This window comes from Denticeps clupeoides, chromosome 2, assembly GCF_900700375.1.
Source record: "Denticeps clupeoides chromosome 2, fDenClu1.1, whole genome shotgun sequence".
Lineage (NCBI taxonomy): Eukaryota > Metazoa > Chordata > Actinopteri > Clupeiformes > Denticipitidae > Denticeps > Denticeps clupeoides.
The window spans coordinates 37,538,835-37,555,111 of NC_041708.1; the positions used below are offsets into that span (position 1 = coordinate 37,538,835).

The following is a 16,277-nucleotide window of genomic DNA, read 5'->3' on the forward strand; positions in this document are numbered from 1 at the left end:
ATTCTGCAGCCTTCAGAAAGAAAGGATACGCCGATTTCTCCTCATTGGTAAAAACGAGCGCAGACGCACCCCCTCCTCCCCGCACAACCATCATGCATTATTTGTTATGGTGTTGTTTTCCCGCTGTGAGAGCGTTCCGGGAGGTCCCTTCATGCCCCTTCCCTTCTGCCAAAAACACACTTGCAGCTTCTCCGGCGGCTTCCTTTAGAACGGTGAGCAGATTCCGAGCCGGGAATGAGGGACTGTGGGTAATTTCCCGGTGCACCTGCGCTGTTTGTGTTTATGGGTGGTCCTGCAACACGTCCTTCCTTTTAGAAGAACTGAGCGCATTGCATGCTACGGGGGAGGAACGAAGGACCACGGGGAGCAACACGTGGAGGTTCTCCTGGAGAACCGCTGCATTGTTCATGCACTTTCACGCTTGTTTTGCGCCGGGTCACACGGAGCCTCCAGCGCCGTGTTAATGATCCCGGGCGAACAAAGGAGTCGGGGATGAAGAGGGATCGCCGGCTAATCCCGCTAACACCGGGATCTGAGTCGTATTGACTTACTGTCATTCTAATCCATATCATAACCGTCTGGTGGTGAAGAGCCCCGGGGTGAAGGCCACGCCGGCGAGAAGGAAAACCGCGGACCTTCTGGACCCGATTACACACATACGCGACATTATCACCGTCCCAAGTGAAAATCGCTGATTGTTCTGCTGCGGTGGCATTTCAAGCGGCAAGACTGTCCCCGGAGTCCAAGTGACAAGTGTTTCGTGGTCTGCAGTGGTCCAAGGGAGGATCACCGTCCTGCTGCAGGGGAAGAGAGGAACATAAAGAACTGGCTTCCTGTTTCTTACACTTCCGTTCCATGTCGATATTCACGATAACAGAGACATGCGGGGGAACCTGTCCACCATCGGACCGCGCCGCGCCCTATTCACCGGGGATTTCTGCAGACTTGCTGACTGGGCCGTTCCCCCCGGCGATTGAGCGATAGCGGCCCTTTACAGACCGCCAAAGAGCGGCCCCGTGAAAACACAGACCCGCCGCGACCCGACACAACGCCGAGATTAAGCGGCGTGAAAAGTAATGAGTCACTAGACCGGGCGGCGGGTGACGAATGACGCCACCGAGCAAACATTCTGGTCACTCGACTTCGACCGGCTGTGTCGGGAATGACAATTACACGTCTCACAGAGTCACTCTGCCAACTGAACGACCTACTGAGGAGGGAAGTAGGGTGGTGGTAGCCTAGTTGGTAACTAGGTGGTATAGAGGGCAGTAGTAGCCTAGTTGGTAACTAGGTGGTATAGAGGGCAGTAGTAGCCTAGTTGGTAACTAGGTGGTATAGAGGGTGGTAGTAACCTAATGGGTAACTAGGTGGTATAGAGGGCGGTAGTAGCCTAGTTGGTAACTAGGTGGTATAGAGGGTGGTAGTAGCCTAGTTGGTAACTAGGTGGTATAGAGGGCGGTAGTAGCCTAGTTGGTAACTAGGTGGTATAGAGGGTGGTAGTACCCTAGTGGGTAACTAGGTGGTATATAGGGCGGTAGTAGCCTAGTTGGTAACTAGGTGGTATAGAGGGTGGTAGTAGCCTAGTTGGTAACTAGGTGGTATAGAGGGTGGTAGTAGCCTAGTGGGGTAACACACTCGCCTGTGAACCAGAAGACCCAGGTTCAAATCCCACTTACTACCATCGTGTCCCTGAGCAAGACACTTAACCCTGAGTTGCTCCAGGGGGGGACTGTCCCTGTAACTACTGATTGTACATCGCTCTGGATATGGGCGTCTGGTAAATGCCGTAAATGTAAAAAAAACTGTTAAAAACGATATTATCCGGCTTTTGGCCGCGCGATTGGATTACTGTGGTTCTCCATCACAGCGATGATGGGATTCCACGTTCTCATGAGCTCATCGTTTTCTCTCTTATTCGCCTGTTTGCCTAATCCGTGCACAGAGAGAGGCGACTGAAAGCTGGTGTGGAGCCCAGCAGTGTCACCTGCCTCGGCGCTAATGCCACTGTAAACACGGCGCGTCACGCCGGCTCTGTGGAGAACCCGGCGAAGGGCGGCGAGAAAAAAAACCCAACAAATTCTGCAGATTTAGGATTTTAAAAATAGTAAAGGCCGCACGAACAAATATGGCATTTATGTTAATTTGTACAATTTTCTGGATTTGCATCTCACCGCAGTAATTCTGCATTTCTTGAATCTTAAAAGACATTCATTTATTTTATTGCTTTTATGTTGGTCTTGTTGGTCCCCTAATTCTGTATCTGAAGTCTCTTGGTGCAGAATTACAGCCACTTTGATCCAGTCCCAAAATGAGAGCTCCCAGGACGCACCGTTTTTGTCTCTGTAGCTTTAAATGCTAATGAGGAGGAGAGGGGCGGGACGAGGAGGAGAGCGACCTAAAGGAGTTGAGGGAACATTCGCGGAAATGACGTCGTCAACACCGTTCACCGACCACAAAGGACCATAGTCAGGCTCTGGGAACTCGTTCAAATGTTCTCACATTTCATGATAGGGGACCTTCAACTGTAGTACAGTTCCATATCATTTCTTCACTGTGACCTCTGACCTCAGAAGTTATACCACGTGATATACGAATTCACCTGCATCAGTTTTTTTTCTGCTTCTTCCTCCATTTGAATTGTTCCAGAAAAGCTGACTGGAGTCATTTCAACAGCAATGACAAAATGTCACGCTTTACTTCAACAGGGTGAAAGATTTTGTATGTTGACTTTTTTTATTGTTTTTAAGATGTTGATGATGATGATTGGTAGTCAACGGTAGTCTCATAAAGGTTTCCATGAAAAGGGAGGAAAACCTTTAACCATAAAGATCGTGGCAAAGAAAAATATGGGTGGAAGTCATCTCCAGGGGCGTCCCGCTTGAGAAACAGTTATTGTTCTGCTCGCGTGTGTCCATGCGTTGGTTCCTGTTGAAGTCACCAGGCGGCCAGAAGCGAAACGCCGCAGAGCAGCTGATTGAAATGAAGATGGAGCCGCGCGTCTTCCGCTGCCAGATGAAGAGTATTGGCGCGGCGAGATGAGTAATCAGACCTGGAGCGCGACCTTGTTGTTTCGCCTTTATGGATCCGCGCCGGGAACAGTCGACAGCTCGCCCGGGGCTGTTTTTCACCATCAGTCAGTGCCGTTGTGTAAAGGCCAGGGCCGATAATTAATGATAGATTTACAGCGCCATCGCCAATGAAAGATTTATGGCCCGTAAAGGGACACTTGGTGACAGACAGGCAGACGGCGGGGCCTGTCTGAGCTACGGCAGCGAGACGGACATCAATTTCCGTCGGGAGACAGGTGCACGTAATGGCAACGGCGATCAGCCGACGGGAGCCGTAACGACCTTTCAACCCCCGACGTCCGACCGTAGCCTCAGATGAAAAATTCCTTCCTTTCCTGTCGTCCCGGAGCTGACCGTTTATTACATTTAAAATGCCGAGCTTCACCGGGGTCCCCGTGCAGCCGGTGGCTTATTCCGTCACCGTGGCAACGCTCCACAGCCACTCCCGCGCTGCCTCCTTCCCAGCCGAGACCCCACAGGGTAAATCTGAGAGTGGAGAGGGATTTGGGGGGGAGGGATATGGATTCGTGGAACGCTGTGTGTGTGTGAGTGTGTGTGTGTGTGTGTGTGTGTGTGAGTGTGTGTGAGTGTGTGTGAGCGTACACTTTAGTCTGCTTCTTCGCCCTGTTAGCTACCAACCAGGCACGAAAAGCCGGGGCTTTTTTTTTTTATATATTTCTCCACACAGGAAACCTTTCATCCTCCCGAACGACGGGGGGAAAAAAGACCCTCCACCACCCAAACTCGAGGTGGTGCAGCCGGGATTTGCCATTTTTCTACGACCGAAAACCGCGCACATTTCTTAAATGCGCCCACAGCAGCAGAGCTCAGATATGCCGGTGTTCGACACGTCCAATTTGTTCCCTTCCCCCAAGGTACCCCTGCTTCGCAGAGAGGCAATAAAGGCATCACGGCTGATTTACATTTTCGTGTTTTGTGAGCAGAAAATTGTCTTTTTTTGGGGTTTTTTTTCAGGACCAGTGGAGAACAAAAGCTAATTAGCACCGGGGATCATGCTGTCATGTTCTCATACGAAGTGGCCTCCTCTGCGGGTCAGTGTCTGGTCCACCTGCCCAGCAGACAGCTAAGCCCCAACGAAGGACTTAAAGGACGGCAGACATAAAGGGGTCCCTAATAAAGTGGCCAGTTGGTGTTTGTTGATTATATTTTCAAATCGGCGGCTTGATGCTGCGCCTCCACTTTGGCATGACAGGAGACGGCGCGCCGCATGCTAATTTCTCAGCCCACTGATATAACTCCAGCCTACGTCGAGCGCGGTGCATGCCGCGCATGCTAAACCCCTTCCCCGTCCCTTCCGTGCCAGCAGCGCGGACGGACGTCATTTACCCGCTCGGAATCCATTAGGCAACTCCGGACTTTACGAGCAATCTAGGAACCCCCCGTCGGAGACGCTCCATGCCTGCAGATAATTAATTATTCTGATTGCTGAAAAGAATCCGTCTTATCTTCAAATTACCCTCGGAGGTGTGACGCCGGATTGAGTGTCCCAGGCCTAATTTGGCGCAATCATTTTCCGGTCGGCCTCGCTTTCCCTCCGCTATCTGCCCATCGTTCAGCGAGGAGTCATTAATGCCTAATGAGACGGAAGGTCTTCACGCTGAAGATCGGTGGAGAACGAGTTCTGAACTTTCTGCTTCCGTCTGTGTCGTTCGCGTAATTCCGAGGTTCTAGTGGAGACTTGTCTTGCTCAGGGACACGATGGTAGTAAGTGGGGTTTGAACCTGGGTCTTCTGGTTCACAGGCGAGTGTGTTACCCGCTAGGCCACTACCGCCCTTTTCACAGGTTCCATAACTCCAGGGGAACGTGAGACAGTCAGAAGATGAGAGGAGTTTGCTATAAAATAGCAAATTACACCCATTAGCGGCGTGAACTGGCAAGGATATCACGATACAATATGTGTACGGCGATACGTGGGTCACGATACGATTATATGATGAACTGTACACGTTGCGATAATCGTACAGTTCACTAAAAAGGTGAAAACAGAGCTGAAATACAAGATGCTGAGTATGGTCTGGGTCGATTACATTCAGCCAAACGTAATTAATTTGAACTTTATTGTCTTTACATTTTAACACAGTAGTGGACAGTAAATATGAAATGCATAAGATTTTAGTGTCCAGTCAGTTATCGTCCAATCAGTGAACGCTGTGCAAATTATGATGTTAATCATAGTGACTTGTTCTAATTAAACGAATCTTGATGTCTAATACAAAATGTCCAATGTCCATTTATTCCAATCCAGCACATAGCAGATATCACCGGTTAGATCAGCAGTTGGCGGCACAGCGAACAGTCCTCATTTTGGCGTTGCCTGAACGTTGGTGTAAGCTCTTGTGCAAGCAGTCCCGTATGCGCTGGCATAGCATTCGTGCAAGCCTTCAAAACCCTTTACCCTTCAGGGTCAAACACCTACCAACAACATAGAGTTTGCAACCTTTATACTTGAATAGTTGCATGCGCCACTCTGTGCTCCACCTAGGATATTACAACATTTGGCGCCTACACCCCTACACGCCCATTAATGAATAATAATAATCAGAACATAGTCAAGCTATTCAAATACAGGGTAAATAGATAAATAAATACAAGCTCAAAAGATTAGGAAATAAAAGGAAGAAAGACTCACGAGAACGGTTTTCTCTAAAATGGGTTTTTGGTCTCTAAAAAAACTCCGACATGTCATCCACATGGAAACGCAGGGTTAAAATCTCCCTCCGCCCCCTGTAGGTGGCGCTGTAACTCCCCGCTCTCCTTGTTTGGTGTCTGGTTCTCCTCCGCGGTGAGTTAAATGCGTTGTTGCTCTGCAACCTGGTCTTTTCGTTAGAAATGTGCAGCGTAGAGAGGATTTCTTGTAGATGCTTCGTGAGGTTCTGCAGCTGCTGATGCACAGCCATGAAGATTGTTCAAAGCATGACGTGTTTGGGGTTATAGGTCAGGTTGGAGGTTGGGCTGACAGCGTTTTCACCAAAAAGAAAGTCCACACACGTACACAGAAAAGAGAAATTCCCTCTGGAACACGTTTTATAAAAGAACTGCCCTGGGTCCCCTGAAATGTCGTTTTGGGGAAATTGCCCTTGTGTGGATGCGGCCATCGGTATCGGTTCTGGTAATTATTGGAATATATCTGGTGATTGTTTGTTTCTGCCCAGCAGATCTATAATTCTCTCACCGTTCAGCAGATATGCAGTAATCTTGTTTTCTTATGAGGCCAAATGTCGTTTTTTTGACCTGTGGTCAAAGGAGGTCTAGATACGTGGCAGCTAGAGTGATCAATATAGATATATATTATGTGATTCCACCTGTTCTGAACACACACACACCTGGAACATAGGGTTGAACCAGATGAACAAGCCAAAAACAGACTCAGAATGGCTTTTTTCTTCTTGTTCCGCATCAAACGATCTCATCGCTGCCACGTACCGGTGAAACCCGGCCATTCCAAACGTGTGTGGTGAGGTGAGGTCACTGCCTTCTGACGAGGGTGGCCATGGTCCGGCGTTCCTAACAATAAAAAATATGCTTTCATCACCATCAAGATCGGAAACCCGCTTTCACTTTCGCCATGCTGTCATCATCACACGCTGCCAGAATCTCATGGTATTAGAAGCACGATATTAAACACACTTCCTCCTGCTAGTCTGGGGCCTGTGGTCCTTGTGACCCCTGACCTCAGACAACCATATCGACCAATCAAGAGAGTCCGTTTAATAAAACGATCAGTTGGCGCGACTGGAACGGTGACATTTCTGGCCGCTGAGAAAGACCCTCCTACTGTAACCCGTCGGCAACAAAGAGGGCCTTTCTAAGGGCTTCAGTGAGCTCATGGCGGAGACATCTACTCCCCCTGCTGTCCAGGGAACCCAGCCAAAGGGCCAAGGGTCCGACGCCAGGGAGGGAGGAAGGGGGCGGAGTCTTCGCCTTATCTGTCTGAATGCCGCCATTCATACGCCTGACTCAGAACTTCGGCTTCCTGCACTCGTACTGTTCCAGCGCGCCGTATTTGTTTACTAAAGGTGTCCCTCGCTCTCTCGCTCTCTCTCTCTCTCTCTCTCTCTCTCTCTGTGTAAGAGACGGGGCTTATGTGATAGAAGAAGAGATAAGTGGAGGGAGGGAGGAAAACACACATTCCATTAGGCTGTAAATATTGACTCAGCAGCGGACTCCGGGTTTCTATTGCACCGCAAACAAAGGCATTGTGCCGGCGCCGCTGCCGGGCTGAATGGTCGGCGGTCGCTGATTATGCTGATGGTTGGCGAGGGGGCTGCCAACGTGCACCACGGGGGTCCTCTCCCTCACGTCCGTGGAGGGCCATTACCGGTCAGTTTACCATCAAACACAGGCCACCGGACACATGTACAGATCGGCAACGGAGGCATTAATGTTTAATTACACAATCCTGACAGACGCGTCGCGTTTACCGCTGGCATCCCTCCATCTTCAGTCGGGGGTTGAGTTGGGTGGACATCTGGGGACGGAAGGTCATAGTCATCACTCGCTCGGCCAAATCAGTGACAACCACTATAATCCTGGAAGATGCCATTCCCATCTAAATGGACTCAAATGGACAAGCCTCTGGACCAGAGGACCGCGAGGCTCCAGGTGGACCGTCACTCTGGATGATGTTGTAAATGTAAATCATCTCCTCCCTGCCGTGCTTTTGGTTACGTTACGTTCTCTGTTGTCTGCGTTAAATGTTACTATATTGCACTTCCTGTTTCTCGGGTTCGTCCGTGTCGCACACGTGCACGTTATGTCAGTGTGTAACGTTGTTTAAATGTTACCTGTAGCGCCAGGTTCTTGTACTGTCTAACATGAATGTGGCTGAAGTGACAGTACAGCTCCTCTGCAGCCAACAGGACAGTGTCCACACAGCAGGGACATTGTTGTGGAGCAGGAAGCGACCGGCGCTGACATCACCGGCATGACTCACTCCGGGGTGTGGCGCTTTTGAAATTTGACCTCTGATCCTTCGACAAGGGAAGAAGAAAGAAAAAAATAAAGCAAGGTCTCGCACCTCCTTTGGCTTTGACAGCTTGGGCCCCGCCCTCTTCCTGTCATGCACGACCCCGGTGCGCATGTTGCGCCACGCACGTTACGCAGCCCTGGATGCAGGTGGTGCAACAGATGTGAGAAGCTGGCTGCCGACGCCGGGCGGAGTCTCCCGCGCCCCGCCCGCCGAACAAACAGCCTCTCGCTGTTGCAACGCACCGTACAAGCAGAACGCGCATCTCTGGTGCCATCAACTGAACCTTCCACATCTTCAGCTAATCTGAAATTGACTAAATTCAACTCCATTTCATTCAGGTTCTGAGGTTCTGCAAACCTCAAACCGTATTATTCCTTTTTGTGTTTGTCCTATAGTAGTTTGGCATTTTCAAGTCCCAAACCCGGATCGAAACGAGTGGAAATGATGGAAAAGGGACAAAGGGAACATCATGCAAAAGTCTGGGCGCCCCTTTCATGCCAGCGTTCCAGAATATTTGCATGCCACTTATCATTCTACAATAAGGTCATTAAAAATAACCCTGTTGTTTAGTAAGTGCTAAAGGGAAGTGATTGTCACTTGTGATACACAGCAGCACAGCACACGGTGCACACGGTGAAATGTGTCCTCTGCATTTAACCATCACCCTTGGTGAGCAGTGGGCAGCCATGACAGGCGCCCGGGGAGCAGTGTGTGGGGACGGTGCCCAGTGGCACCTTGACGGATCGGGATTACGGGGCCGCTTCCTTAACCGCTGAGGCCACCACTGTCCCCCAAACCTAAGGATCCTAGGTGCGGTACAACATTAACATTTAACAACGCCGCGCAAAACAGTGCAGTCAGTGCGCAGAGGAGGGTGAATAAAACATGAGATAAGGCAGCACAACATAGTTCAACAGAACAACCGGGTTTTCTGCAAAAAAGTGTGTATTATGGGTCAAAACTTGTGTTTAGAAAAATGAAAACCGCCGCATATGTGCAGTTGTAATAAACACCTGAAACTGCAGTGTCTAATACTTTATGCTCTGCGCACCACGAAGTGTCGAAGGATTATAATCACCTCCCCAGCAGTGAGGCAGGAGCAGCAGGACCGGGGAATTTCCCATAAAAATGGACGGAATAAATAAATAAAATATCGATATAATGCACGAAGTCCGAGGCGTGTCCCGGTCCGTAGCAGCCCCCTTTCCCAGATCTACAGTGGCTTCAAACAGAGGGAATACATAGTGGCAGGTGGCGCAACATGCATTCCTACACCTGTACACACACACGCACACACACACACACACACATCTCAGACACTGCAGCTAAATGTCACATTTCAGTTTTTTATTCCGGCGCTGGGAATAAAAAAAAAAAAAGAAAAAGGAAACACAACCTGGAGCGTCATTTGAATAATGTTTCTGTCAGCTGCTCGGATTCTACCTCACCGCACTCTTCCCCGGGGACAAATCTGTACCAGTACCTGCTCCACACACACACACACACACACACACACACACACACGCCCTGCCACAGGGCTGAGGGAGAGCGAGAAGTTTCACCGGGTCGAATTTCACAGCCGCCATCGATTTATTTCCCACTGTATACTTTGCCGGCGATATAGAGTTTCTCTCTTTTGTGCGTCGGGCCCGAAAGTGATGGGCTTGCATTAACGATGGAAATCTCATTTCAAAGGGCCACTGCTGCTATTACGGCCCAGTATCGAATCATGTTAGCCCCCCGATCGTAATCCGATACGGCGCGCGGGGGGGGTTGTTCTCGTGATATTTAAAAAAGAAAAGGTTTTGCTCGTTTTGAAGTTAACCTACATGCCCCCCCTTCATCCGTCAGTGCACGCTCAGGAAAAAGCCCTTTACTACATTTAATCGTATAAGCGGCAGCCGGATATGCTAATCGTAAACATTAACTGTTTGGTGCAAATTAGTATTCATTTTGACACAAACGTGATCGGACGTGATAAAAGGATGAAGTTTGGTCACCGTACGGCATTCCACTCAGCCCCTTGCAATTCCGAACTGTATTTGAACATTCGCACACGCTCGGCGGCGTAGTGTTAGCGCTGTCGCTAATGGCGTAATTAGCAACGGAAGTGCGGGAAATGTAATCCCGCTTCGTTTGGCAAATGGATCTTCTCAGGGTGAAGGGGGAGGAGTCGGAGCAGGTCGCCTGGAGCCTGTTACATAGCAACGTGCATTCCGTTGCACGGGTCAGGGGGGTAAGGAGGGACACGCGTGGTCCGTGGCAGAACCGTGCGAGTCCCTGCGGCCGTTTCCCCATCGGACGTGGAACAACAGAGCCCCGCTGGAGAGTATAAGCTCCCCCGTGGGGGATTTTTAATGCCAGCCGGGTCACAGCGAGGGTCTAGTTGCGATTTCAGGCCGAGTAGTTAGTAGTTAAAGGGGTGTTATAGGGGAGCCGTGCCATGTTTAGTACCTCGCTGGTGATAACACAGCCGCCCCGTGAAGGATTCGTGCACAGGTAAATAAAGGAATAAAGTGAAGTGATTGTGATACACAGCACACACAGTGAAATGTGTGCTCTGCATTTAACCCATCAGCCTAAGTGGCAGGAGGCAGCCATGACAGGCGCCCAGGAAGCAGCGTGTGGGGACGGTACCTTCATCAAGGGGACCTCAGTGGTGCAGATCAGGATTCGAACCAGCAACCTTCCTTAACCGCAAGGCCACCACCGCCCCACAGGTATGCAGCAAACACAAGCCCGCTTCACGCCTTTGAGACCTAGACACACCAGAACAGGTGCTGAAGCTGCTGAAAATGAAGAAAAAGGCGTGGAGAGCACACACATCCACAAACATTTATCCTACACCAGATCCCAGACACACTATGATCAGAGATGAAGCCGGAACGGGGTTCGTTGTAGGAGCATCTCAAGGCCGAGATGAGCAGGGTGAGTCAAAGAGCTTTCGATCAGCAACATTTGGAGACTGGCGCGAAAACAAAAGTGTAAGATTTCGGTGTGACATACGGAAAACGTGCAGACTGATGGTACAAATGCAATCAGTGCAGATCAATAGAGAGCAATAGTGATATCCGATAATGATGATCACTTCCACCCTGGTGAGAGTGATCTCTTCCACGATAATGATGATAGTGGTGATGATTCCCCACATGAGGAGCACTGTATGAAAACCCTATGAATCACATGAAGCGTCCACGTCCCCATGGGCTCACCATCGCAACAGTCCAGAGGGACAGAACCTGAGGAATGTAGGACAGGGAGCGCTGAAGCTGTGAGTTTTCTTGTTCAGACCTCTTGTTCAGAAGGCAACATTTTTTGAATAAAAGGTTGTGTTCCATCTTTTGATAAAAGGTTGTGTTCCATTGGCCGGTCACAATGCCGACCGCATCCGGACCCGTTCTGATCTTCTCTTCAGTTCTGATCACGCTCCCTTCTTTCATCTGGCCGTCTTGTACCTTCTATGAAGAAATGCACGGTGATCGGCACCTACGCCGAACTACATGCCGCTATTACGACTCCGATCGAGGGAGAAACATGGATTTCCTGGTCACAGTGGCGTCTGGCCTTGATGTGGTGAAAGCAAGTGTGGGGGTTTGAATGAGGAGGGCCAAATTGTCCCTTTTTGGAATGTCCCCGGTACAAAGAAGGAAAAAACATTGTGCGCATGTCAGCATTAGGACCATGGAGCAATGGAAGAAGGTGTGAATATGGGGGTGTCCAAAAATGGACAAGTGTTGTCCAGAATCAGATGCTAAATGGGTAGAGAATGTCCAACAGGTCCATCGAAAGCGTTCCGCTGAAGGACAACGTTGGTGAAAGGGTCGTGATAAGAACTAGAACGTCTGGTGTGAGCGTGCATGCTGCAGAGGGACCTTGCTGACCCACGTCCACCTCCAAACATTCCTCCGGTACGAAGCACCCCGTCTCAAGCAGGCCAGCGGCAAACGAAAAGCACCTGTTCCCCCGAGGGGGCGTGGCCCCAGCAGCGAACGCCGGGTTCTCACCACAGCCCGTTTCATGTGGCTCCCTGTTTGTTCTGTGGGGCGTCTCGCAGCAGAAATCCACGCCGTGGGCGATCAGATCCCCTGGCTGAGAACAGCCCGAGGCGATCACAACATCATCGGGGGAAGGAACAGCGGGACTCTCTCACACCCTTTACACTCCGCATCACGAACGTGCTCCCGAGGCACAAGATGTCCTATCAAGGATTGGAAACGGTGGAGGACGGGTCCACACACGTTACCTACTGCTCTTTGAAACTTTGATGCCATTAAAAGCCATTTTTTTAACAAAAACCTGACACCGGAGCCAAATATATCATGTAAAGTATTACTGCAGAATAATGAGGGACATGACGAGTCCCACAAGACATTTTCTTGCCCTGATGTTCTTGAACAACGTGATGACCGTGTTTTTTTGCATCTATGAGCTTAAAAAAATATTTCCAGGGCTCTCCCGGCTACATGGATTCATGAGGAACGTTTCAAATAGGACGAGGACCAAATATGTTTCCTACATTAGATCTACTTTTAAAAAAAAAAAAAAAAAAAAGTGAAGTGATTGTCACATGTGATACACAGCAGCACAGCACACGATGCTCACAGTGAAATTTGTCCTCTGCATTTAACCATCACCCTTGGTGAGCAGTGGGCAGCCATGACAGGCGCCCGGGGAGCAGTGTGTGGGGACGGTGCTTTGCTCAGTGGCACCTCAATGGCACCTTGGCGGATCGGGATTCGAACCGGCAACCTTCTGATTACAGGGCCGCTTCCTTAACCGCTAGGCCACCACTGCCCCCAGATGTACGTTAATGCCATTTTTTTACTTTTCCGGCCAGAACCAAAAGATTTAAACAGGTTAAGAAAACATTTTGCACCTACAAATGTAGTCAAAACCAACAAGAATTCTCACAGAAGACTGACAAGAAGAAGCCAGTTGGTAATCTTGCAAATGCGATCTCCCTGCCTGGGGAACGTGGAATCATCCGAGTTCCACGCTGCGCGAATTAGCATTTGGAACAGAATCCGTCGGGCCCGATGAACGTCTGCCAGCGCCCTCGCCGTTCTGAAAGTTCCAAATGAAGATAAATGGTCCCCTCCGAGAGAGCGGCAGCCGAGTCTCTTGTTTATTAATGCGCACTGATTGCATCCATCGCCAGCCCCGCATAAACTAATCATTCCTCCTAACTGGCCATTACGCATTCCCCCTCCGTCGCCGCAAACGCCCAGATTTTTTTAATAGACTCGTGGAAATAATGTTGTGTCAGGCCTAAGGATTTTTCTTTTGACTTTCCCCCAAAGTAAGCGTTTTTTCACGTGGGACAGATTGATCGAGGCCGAGCTGCGGCCCGCCGCCGTCAGAATGCGCATGAGGGCGGATCGTGCGGCTTCAGACATGACGGACGCAGCGCAATAATTCATGCCGAGAGTATCGGCCGCGCTCGGAATTTCTTGCATATTTTGCAGAAGGGGGACTTTTTTTTTTTTTTTCTTTTTCTACTCAATGCTCTTTTTCAAATGAAATAAATGTCATTTTCTTCTGAATTAGCTGCTCCTTCGCATGGACTGGGCCCTTCCGACTCGAACGATATTAATAATGACTTGAGTCTCGAACAGCAGCATGATGCGCCAAAAAGACTGATGGCCGTGATCTTCTTAGCTCAAGCACCAACGCTTGTCCACAGGCTCTCCCAGAGTGCCCTGCTTCATGGATTCTAACAGGTATGAGGGGTTGGTCTTTGTCGTTATGTGCGTTGGAGTTGTCGGTATTAAATTGAATGGATTCAGTGACAATCGCTTATCAGGTGCTGCATCTTCAGCTTCTTCTTTTTTTTGTTAACATGATCAACCTTCGGCATTTTCGGTTTTGCCCGTAACATATTTGCCCGGGTTTTTGGTGCCAGTCTGCTCGGTTTTGTAGTGTTATGGTTTGTACGAATTATCGGGAGGCGTCGCTTAACTTGATAAGCCCTGATAAGCCCGCGACTGCGGAGATGTGGAGATGTTGGTTGAGATGTTGCACCGAGAGAGAGAGCAAGAGATGCGTCCCTTTTATCACCGGAATGATGAGCGAGGAGGCGGGTCGCAAGACCATCCTGAGACGTTCCGAGTGGCCAATTTATTTTGGCCGCCGCGAACCGCTTTTCTGTAAATCAGTGGCGAACTCATCAGCCGGAAACCTGATGCGTAATTGTGGGAGGAGGGGACGTCTTGGCGGTAATCACATTCGGTTTAATGGCATTACAGCTGATCCATTTCAGAGGAACATATGTCCACTGCTAAACCGATACTCTTATCGTTTATCTGCTGCAGAGACGTGCAACGGGACACCGCTGGAGGCAACCGACCCCCTCCCCTGCCCTGCCGGACAATGACATGCATCTCCGTTGTGGCAGCAGTGGTCCTGGAGTGAAGGTGAACCATGAACCATTAGGAAGGCCAGTGTGTTCAGAAGCACCTCTTTTTTTTTTATTATTTGCACTTTCATTTTTACTTCCTAGAAATCCTCCCGAGTGTGCAAAACGGAGCGAATCTGCGTATTTCCCGAGTTAAGGCTGTTGTCTTGGTCCACAGGGGGGGATTTCCAACCAAAATATCCCTCAGCTTAAATGAAAGCAAAAGTAAGAGGTAGCTGACATTAGCTGAAAGGTTTATGTATCTGTGTGTGTCTTCCCAGAAAGGACTAATATCACAGAGGCCAAATGCATGAATATGTTTACCGATTTTTATCTTTTATTGTATAGTTACAGCTAAGTGTATATATACTAAAACAATTGGGCAAAAAAGTACTTGGCAGCCGCTGATTGTGCAAGTTTTCCCACTTAAAAGATGAGGGAGGTCTGTAATTTTCATCACTGTGAGAGACAGGAAATAACACTGTATGGTTTTAAAAGAATTTATTTGTACAATGTGAAGAAAATAAGCCTTTTTTTATACATTCAGTCTCTCACAGTTGAAGTGTACTTGTGATGAAAATTACAGACCTCTCTCATCTTTTCAAGTTGAACAGCATGCACAATCTGTGGCCGATAAATACGTATTTTGCCCCATTCTATAACATATACTGTATAATGTATTTTAAATGAGAACAGCACATTTTTTATATTTTATTTTCCTATGACCCTGTATAGGAATACTCACCCAGTCCTTACTTCTGACACTCAGAGGAGGAGCCTGACCCAAAATATCAGTAAATGCAGCCATAAGTCACAACCCTAAATGGTTAACTTGAGATCAGAGGGTGTCTGTTGAGCTATATTAGCATTTGAAACTTGTTCTTGTTCCTTGATATTTGACAAGGTAATTAAAACCAGTCTTAATCTGTGTCGGTGAGGATTTACTTACTGTTTAAGGTAACAGCTGTGTGGGTTAAAGATCAATATTATTTACTAGTCATCAGAAGTCTTGCACCTGGTCCCCATAAAAATAGTAGAATAATAGTGTGTGCGCGCGTGTGTGTGTGTGTGTGTGTGTGTGCGCGTGTTTTGACTGATATCCCCGGGGATTTTAGCCCCAAACTTTAAGGTGTGCAGTGAGAGAAAGGCCCTTGTGATCTGTATTGATCCAGAGTGAATCGATCAGCCTGTGGCTGAAAGCCTTTTCGAATCACAGCCGAGGTTCTTAACCAACGTGAACTCGCCGACCCGGCAGGAAGACAACGACAAACCGTTTAATGCAGCGGCAGGAAGACAACCCTCCGCTCTGTTCTCCCTTCCGTCCAGTACCGCAGAACAATGGTGGAAGTGGTTCCTTCCTGCATTCGTTAGGCGCGTGGAACCAGGCACAGACCCTCCTGGCGAACAGAGTCTCTTTTGAACGTTACATGGTGCTGAGATGTGGAAACGGGTCCGGCGCTACGTGGCCGGGCTCCTGTGCCGTTGGTCTGTTTGGGGGACCCCCTGCCGGGCTGCAGACAATGGGTGCCTTTGGGGAGTCTGGTCGGCCGCCGCTGTAGCTGGACGCCTGAGTTTGAGGCTTTGAAGTGGCTTTGACCTCATATTACTCATGCAAACGGCCTACATGGGCGTGTTCACGCCCCACTGAATGGGTGTGAGCTCTTTAGCACACACACGCACACACGTCCCCACAATTCGGTCCCCAAACTCTCCCCTGCTTCCTTGATTGCAACACCTCAGTCATGCTCCATTGTTCCGAGGCCGTAATTCCAAACACACCTGCGATTCACTTCCTTCCTGTGCCGGCGTTCCCACAGACCTCAA

General features: G+C 49.2%; 1 long non-coding RNA gene across 1 annotated transcript; it reads left to right on the forward strand.

Annotated features, from left to right (window-relative positions):
• The first annotated feature begins 13,723 nt into the window (after window positions 1–13,723).
• LOC114784679 (uncharacterized) lies at window positions 13,724–14,679 on the forward strand. The gene is made up of 3 exons (XR_003748900.1): window positions 13,724–13,779; window positions 14,371–14,472; window positions 14,559–14,679. It is a non-coding gene; the product is annotated as an uncharacterized LOC114784679 (long non-coding RNA).
• The last annotated feature ends 1,598 nt before the right edge of the window (window positions 14,680–16,277 follow it).